This window comes from Cibotium barometz, chromosome 5 (assembly GCF_041138505.1).
Source record: "Cibotium barometz isolate CiBa-2024 chromosome 5, ASM4113850v1, whole genome shotgun sequence".
NCBI classification, from domain to species: Eukaryota; Viridiplantae; Streptophyta; class Polypodiopsida; order Cyatheales; family Cibotiaceae; genus Cibotium; species Cibotium barometz.
Window position 1 is genome coordinate 26,019,691 of NC_141050.1, and position 6,823 is coordinate 26,026,513.

Here is a 6,823-nt window from a genome sequence, read left to right on the forward strand (position 1 = left end):
TTTTCCATATGCCCAACAACCGTGAAATACAAGCCTCATGGCATCCTTCAACTATATCAAATAGTCTACACATACCTTGAGCAAGCCCTCACAACAACTGGAGACGCCACCATTCAAACCATTCATGTGGCTTACCTGAAAGACCTTTCCATCAACGAGGCACACAAGGCCTATGCCTTTTTTAGAAGCAACAAACCCATACATGAAGGCGGCGACCTTGGATGGCACAGAAGATCCCAGGAGAAATACCCAAACCCCCTAGCAGTGTGCAATCTTGAATCCACCCCACCAATTGCTCCACCCTATCCAAACCACACCCACCCCCCACCCAAAACCCTCCCGTCAATCCTAATGCATCATCATCCATGGGATTACCTACTAAATCCATATTTCAACCCCTCTTGCTCGAGCTTCTTCTTTGCCTTACATCTTCCATGGCAACTTCCACCATATCCTTGACACATCCTTTGATATGGTTGAAGTCCGATTGGTAATAATGAATCAACAAATGGACAGCATGTTTACCCAATGGAAGATCGATCAGAGAAGGCTAGCAATTTATTGATGCAAGGGACTGCATGGCCATAGGTTATCTCGGTGGCATAAGCCTTATCTTTCGACTACCAGATGTAGAGAGAGTACATGTCTACATCAACAAGAGAAGACCGTATCGACCCAAGGTTTATGCCGATCAAAAGAAGGTGGTCGTGGTGCAAGTTCTTATGGAAGGGAATGGGCCCATCTATAACTTTCCTTAAATTGATAGACCCACATCACTCACCACCATAGAGATGTGGATCCAATGAAATATTTCAATGATATGCCGTTTCTTCTAGTTCATTATCCTCATCCTCGAAGAGGTGCTAAAGGACTAATGGACAAGTAAAGAAATCGACCTACAGACTTCACTTGATGATGTAGGCATGCACTCTCTCTACATCGTGGCGGGCAATCCAATCAATGGATTTCTTGTCAGTCCTATCGGTGTATCTTTGGCAGCAATGCGAGTTGGTAAGTCTCACTGACGTAGTAGGCTCAACTTCATGACCTTGATTCTCCAAAACGAGGATGAAAGGTGAATGTCAAAGAAAGCAGAGAGTTGGAGTTCTCACATAGTTATCACATGGAGGAGTGCACACACAGGAACCCATCGGTCCTCATAGCCCATGGATGGCATCTGCATTTCTCACAAGGGCGCATCTTGCATACATAGGCACTCACAATAGCTAGCACTCGCACCGAGTCTTATCATCCAGGTAAAACTCTAGATGGGGAGACTGTGGTGTTGGTCCATGGTACAACCCATCGCATGGATCCTCTTCTTTGAGCGTGTAAGAGCCTCCAAGGTCTTCAAAGAAAATAACTCCTTGCGGTTTCCATTGGGACCATTTACCTCTTCAACTATCTTCACCGTTCCACAACAAGAACCTCACCACCAAAGAGCAATAAGCAACAATCTCTAATTTCACCATGAGATTTGGGAGATCACACCTTGCCACGTCGAACAATTTGTGACCACCATCGGAAATCAAATGAAAGGTATTCTTGGCACATGAACTTGCAAGCAAAGCCAAGGGTTATCTTTCCTTATATGAGTCCAACCAACTCACAACCCTAGAGATGAGGCCTCACACCAACCATTCTCACTCTCATATTACACCAAATGCATCCTCAACATGCTTCCTAACTCAAGGGCCAACCGACCTCTCCAACGGCCCTGAAGCATGTGGATCAGTCTCGTCATCACAGACTATAACTCCACACCTCTTTGGAGTTGACATCTTCACCATCGAGCTTGGCGATGCAAAGACATGATCGTCATTACGAAGGGGGGTATGTTAACTAGTTTGCAAGTTTACTCACCTGACCTACCATAAGAAGGTGCTTTGTGATCTTACCACACGGGTAACAGAAGCCCATCTTTTGTAAAATGGTGGTGGACTTTATTAAGTGGCCTTGCCATAAGCTTAATGCCAAATAGGAGAGTCATCGACTTTGTGTACATATTTCCTTACGACTAGAAATAGTGGCTTGGGACTATTTTTCAATTTTTGGCCTAGTGCAAAAGCTAGTCCTTTATATATATAATAACATTAAGCAATACACATTCATTCCCTTATAATAGAATACTTGTTAGCTCTCTCTTCTTTACTTTTTCTTGCTAGTATTTTTTTCTTGCATGCTTGATTTACTTCATTAGGAAAGAATTGGAGTCAATTTCGGGCCTTTTTGCTCTAGAGCGAGAAAGGATTTGGACCAATAGGAAGAGAGCCTCCGTAACGAAACTTTTGATAATTAGATAATAATATATTCTTTATATGAATATATTATTAATAGAGAAAATCAAATTGCATTTGCAAAATACGTAGATCACGCTTTATATTGACTGTTTATTAATGCACATGAAAACTAGTGTTGTCAGCTCATTTAATAAAGGTAGTTTTTCCTCTAAAAATTCTTAGAATTTCTCAACTCATTTAATAAAGGTAGTTTTTCCTCTAAAAATTCTTAGAATTTCTCAGCTCATTTAATGAATAGATTTTTCTCTAATAATTTCACACGTTTTCGAGGTTATCTATTCTTCCATCTTCTTGCGTTTTGAAGGTTATCTCTTCTTTCGTCTACGTTTGTGCTTGTGTTTGCTTCAATGGAAACCATACATCCTAGGCGTCCCTAGTCCTCTGTTAGAGCTACTATAGTATATAACAGCTTTATATGGAGAATCAAAGGTGGATTTTTATTACCATCTCTATTGGTAGCTGGGTTATATTGTAGACGAGGAAGAGAAAAAATGCAACGAAGGAGTTCATCGATACTTACAAAGGCACAGTTAAAGATTTCAAGCTATTTGACATAGGTAGGAGCATTAAGGAAGTCCTTATACAACATGCTTACATGTACTCAGAACTACGTTTGTAACATTTGTCTAATGGCATTCCACTCCATGCTAAACTGTAAGTGTGTTTTTTTGTAAGGGTTTTACATTATGTTTATGTAACGTATTTTATATTTATACTTACACTTATCTTGTATTTGTTTGTATAGATATATATTCTTCAAACATGGTAGACTAGTAGTTTATAGACAGTATAGTGGAAATCATCGATGCATTTTATGCTTCTATTGGTGATAAACTATACAAAGAAAGCTCAAGCAAGTCTTTGGCAAAGAGAAGAGTTTTCTTATTTGATAAATTTTACACGGCACATCATAGTGTTATAAGTTATGGATCTTTGAATGCATTACCACTGCCTTCATTTGAAAGTCAAGAATGGCCAATACCTACTATAGAAACATGTAAGTGCTTTAGATTAAAGATATACCAAGACCTACAAAGATGTATGAAACCAAATGTAGCAAATTGCCAAGTGAAAATTGTTGTCTTTATGCCATTGCATGTTTTTGTTGACTTTTTTATGACGAGGTCACAAAAACATTGTCAATGTTTATCCATAGCTCAAAGAAATGTTTAGATTTCTTAGATCAAAACTGGGATGTGAAAGAATTAAATAGAGTTATTTACAAAATCCATCGAAATTCTATTGTCTGTAAATTTATGATTAGCTCTCAAAATTTTATTTCAGTCTTTTATTATATGAGATGACATTATGTCAATGGAAATCTTGTAGAAATTGATGATGACTTGGAGGACGACATTGAAAATCCATTGATTTTATTAGAGATATGGTTTGAACATGAGCTCTTGACAATACTCAATATTAGGTTAAACATCTCCCTGCGTCAAGTGAGAACATATTTGGTAAACGAGGAGGACCTACAAGTACCTGATGATTATATGTTCGAATGTAACGACCATAAGATATGCCAATCACTCTAATCTTGAATTCAACAATGTCATAATCATTATTATTTATATATATCTATCATTTCTTAAAATAGGTACCAAGGAGAAAAGAAAGGAGGGTTTCATGTAAAGACATTACCAGGAAGCAAGTTCTCTTGGTGCAACTGATTATGTCATAAGAATCATTACAACATGGATACATATGTGACAGACATCTTGGAGACATTAAAAAAGAGACTCTTATATTCTTGATTCAATGCCTTGTTTATCTCAATCATGAAACTATTTTGTATTTCTGAGAGCAATATAAGCAAAATCAATATGCTTTTATATTGTTAAATATTTTGCATTTTTACATTGGATCACAACTTTGTTCAAAAAATTAGGAGTACGCTATGTGGTTTGGGAAGTGGGAGGGGAAGCTTGTTGTTCTTGGGGAGAGAAAGCTTGCTCTTCTCGGGGTGGTGAAGCTTGATATTCTTGGGAAGCGGAAGCTTGCATTTGTCGGGGAGGAAAAGATTCCTTTTGTTGCGTTTCTTTCGTTTTAAATATTTTAAAATTTTATTCATATCGTTTGTCATTACCACATTTCGGTCCCATTTAGTTATACGTCTTTGGATACTTGCTGATGCATAATTTTGCATCTTTTTAACAAATAATTAGAATACAAGGTTGAATGATGGCTGTGCCAAATCACTACAACGCGTGAAGGGTATGATTTTGTCTCATGGTCTCATATCGCATTGTTATGATCTTTCCTTTTTGTGGTAGTGTCAATGTTATTTTGTCACCAATTAATGCATTATTGTGCTATTGGGGTACTTTTCTATTTAAATCACTACAATACGATATACTAACTCTCAAGGATCTCAAAGACCTCGTATTGATTTGTCTTTTTTTCTTGTCCATTAATGTTACTCGTCAACGGATTCTTGTGTGTTGATGCATTTTTCTGCCTTTCTATCTTTTAGATGGCTCTGTTGGAAATTGAGATCAAGCATGATGTTGATGTTGAAGAAACCCCCTGAGGAGAAGTTGTTTGACTTCTTGCACAAAGTTCGCCAGCATCATCGCCAATCGACTATGTTATGAGAATCATTACAACATGGAGATACATATGTGACACACATCTTGGAGACATTCAAAAAGAGCCTTTTATATTTATGATGGAAAATAGTTACAAAGGATCAATGCCTTGTTTATGTCGATCATGAAACCATTTTGTATTTCTGAGAGCAATAAAAGAAAAATTAATATGTTTTTACATTGTAAAATATTTTGCATTTTGACATTAGAACATAGCTTTGTTCAAAAAAATTAGGAGTATACTATCTGGCTTGGGAAGTGGGAGGAGAAACTTGTTCTTGGGGAGGGAAAGCTTGCTCTTCTCGGGGTAGTGAAGCTTGATGTCCTTGGGAAACAGAAGCTTGCGTTTGCCGGGGAGGGGAAGATTGGATTTGTTACGTTTCTTTTGTTTGTTGTGTTTCTTCTGTTTGTGCAGTTTGCTCTTCAGATTATTTAGCATCCAAAAGATCAGTTACTACCCTGTCGGTCTCAGTGGTTATCGATTCGGTGATGGCTATGGACATGGCCTTGGTGGAGGTGGGATGATGAACGCAACTAGGACATGAGGAGGCCAACCTCAAATATTGTTTATAAAGTTCTCAATCGTCTAGGCCCTGAACAAGTGTAAATCCAAATCCGTGTAGCGTGACAATGACGGATTCTACACAAAAGCGACAAATCAGATACGTACCATCATTTTCAAGAAGAACGAATGAAGAAGGAAGGAAACTACGATAAATTGGATTCTACACACGAATGAAGAAAGGAAACTAAGATATCATATAAAAAAAGGTGCATGCTTACCGTTCTTGAGGGCAACTCAAAAATAGAGTGTAGCAACAACATTGTGTTGTAGCACACACTCCACCCACAACTATGGCCATCAGATTATTTCTTAAGGACTTTGCATTTCAGGATCTCTCTCTCTCTCTCTCTCTCTCTCTCTCTCTCTCTCTCTCTCTCTCTCTCTCTCTCTCTCTCTCTCTCTCTCTCTCCTGGATATATCAAAATGATTGTGTAGATTTACTGTCTAATGGTGCCATGATAGCCTTCAACTAAATTGGCCAAGTAACAATGCTTCGATTCCATATCATAAGCGATTAAACTCCAGTGCGAACTACAGAAGGCAGTTAAGGATATGCATAGTCACAAGAAATGTTTCTAGGTTTTGAAAGTTTCGAGGTTTCTAAGGTTTTTTTTCAAAAGGTTTTGTTCATCATCACTAAAAAAATTGAAGGTTTTTTGGGATTTTTATTAAAATTATATATATATATATATATATATATATATAGAGAGAGAGAGAGAGAGAGAGAGAGAGAGAGAGAGAGAGAGAGAGAGAGAGAGAGAGAGAGAGAGAGAGAGAGAGAGATGTGCATTGTAAATCGTGATGAAAGGGAGGTGGTAGAAGGAGAAGAAGAGGGTAAAGGAGACGAAGCAAGCTTTAAGTAGAAGAAGATGGCAAAGGGGAGAAATTGGGAGGAGGATGGAAGGAGACGAAGAGGGGAAGGAAGAAAAGGAGAAGAGGAGGAGATGGTATGCGAATAAGAGAGGGAAAAGGGAGGAGGTGAAATAAGGAGCAGAAGAGGGAGAGGGAGAAAGGAGAGGAAGTGGAAGAAAAAGAGGAGGAAGTGAAAGAAAAGAGGAAGCAACAGAGGTTAAGAGTAGACAAGGAGGAAGAGCGATTGAAGGTGAAGAGGAAGAGATGGAAGCAAAAAAAAAAACCCAAAAGAATGAAAAAAACAAAACTTGAAATTTGGGCAAAACTACCTTACTACAAAGGTTTTGAGGTTTTTTTAAAGGAGAGGACTTGGAAGGTGATGAGGAAGATATGGATGAAAACCCAAGCAAACCAAAAATAAATAAAAATAAAAAGAAACCTAAAATTTGGGGAAAACTACCATACTGTAGAGGTTTTGAGGTTTTTAAAAAACATTTCAAAGTTTCGAGGTTTTT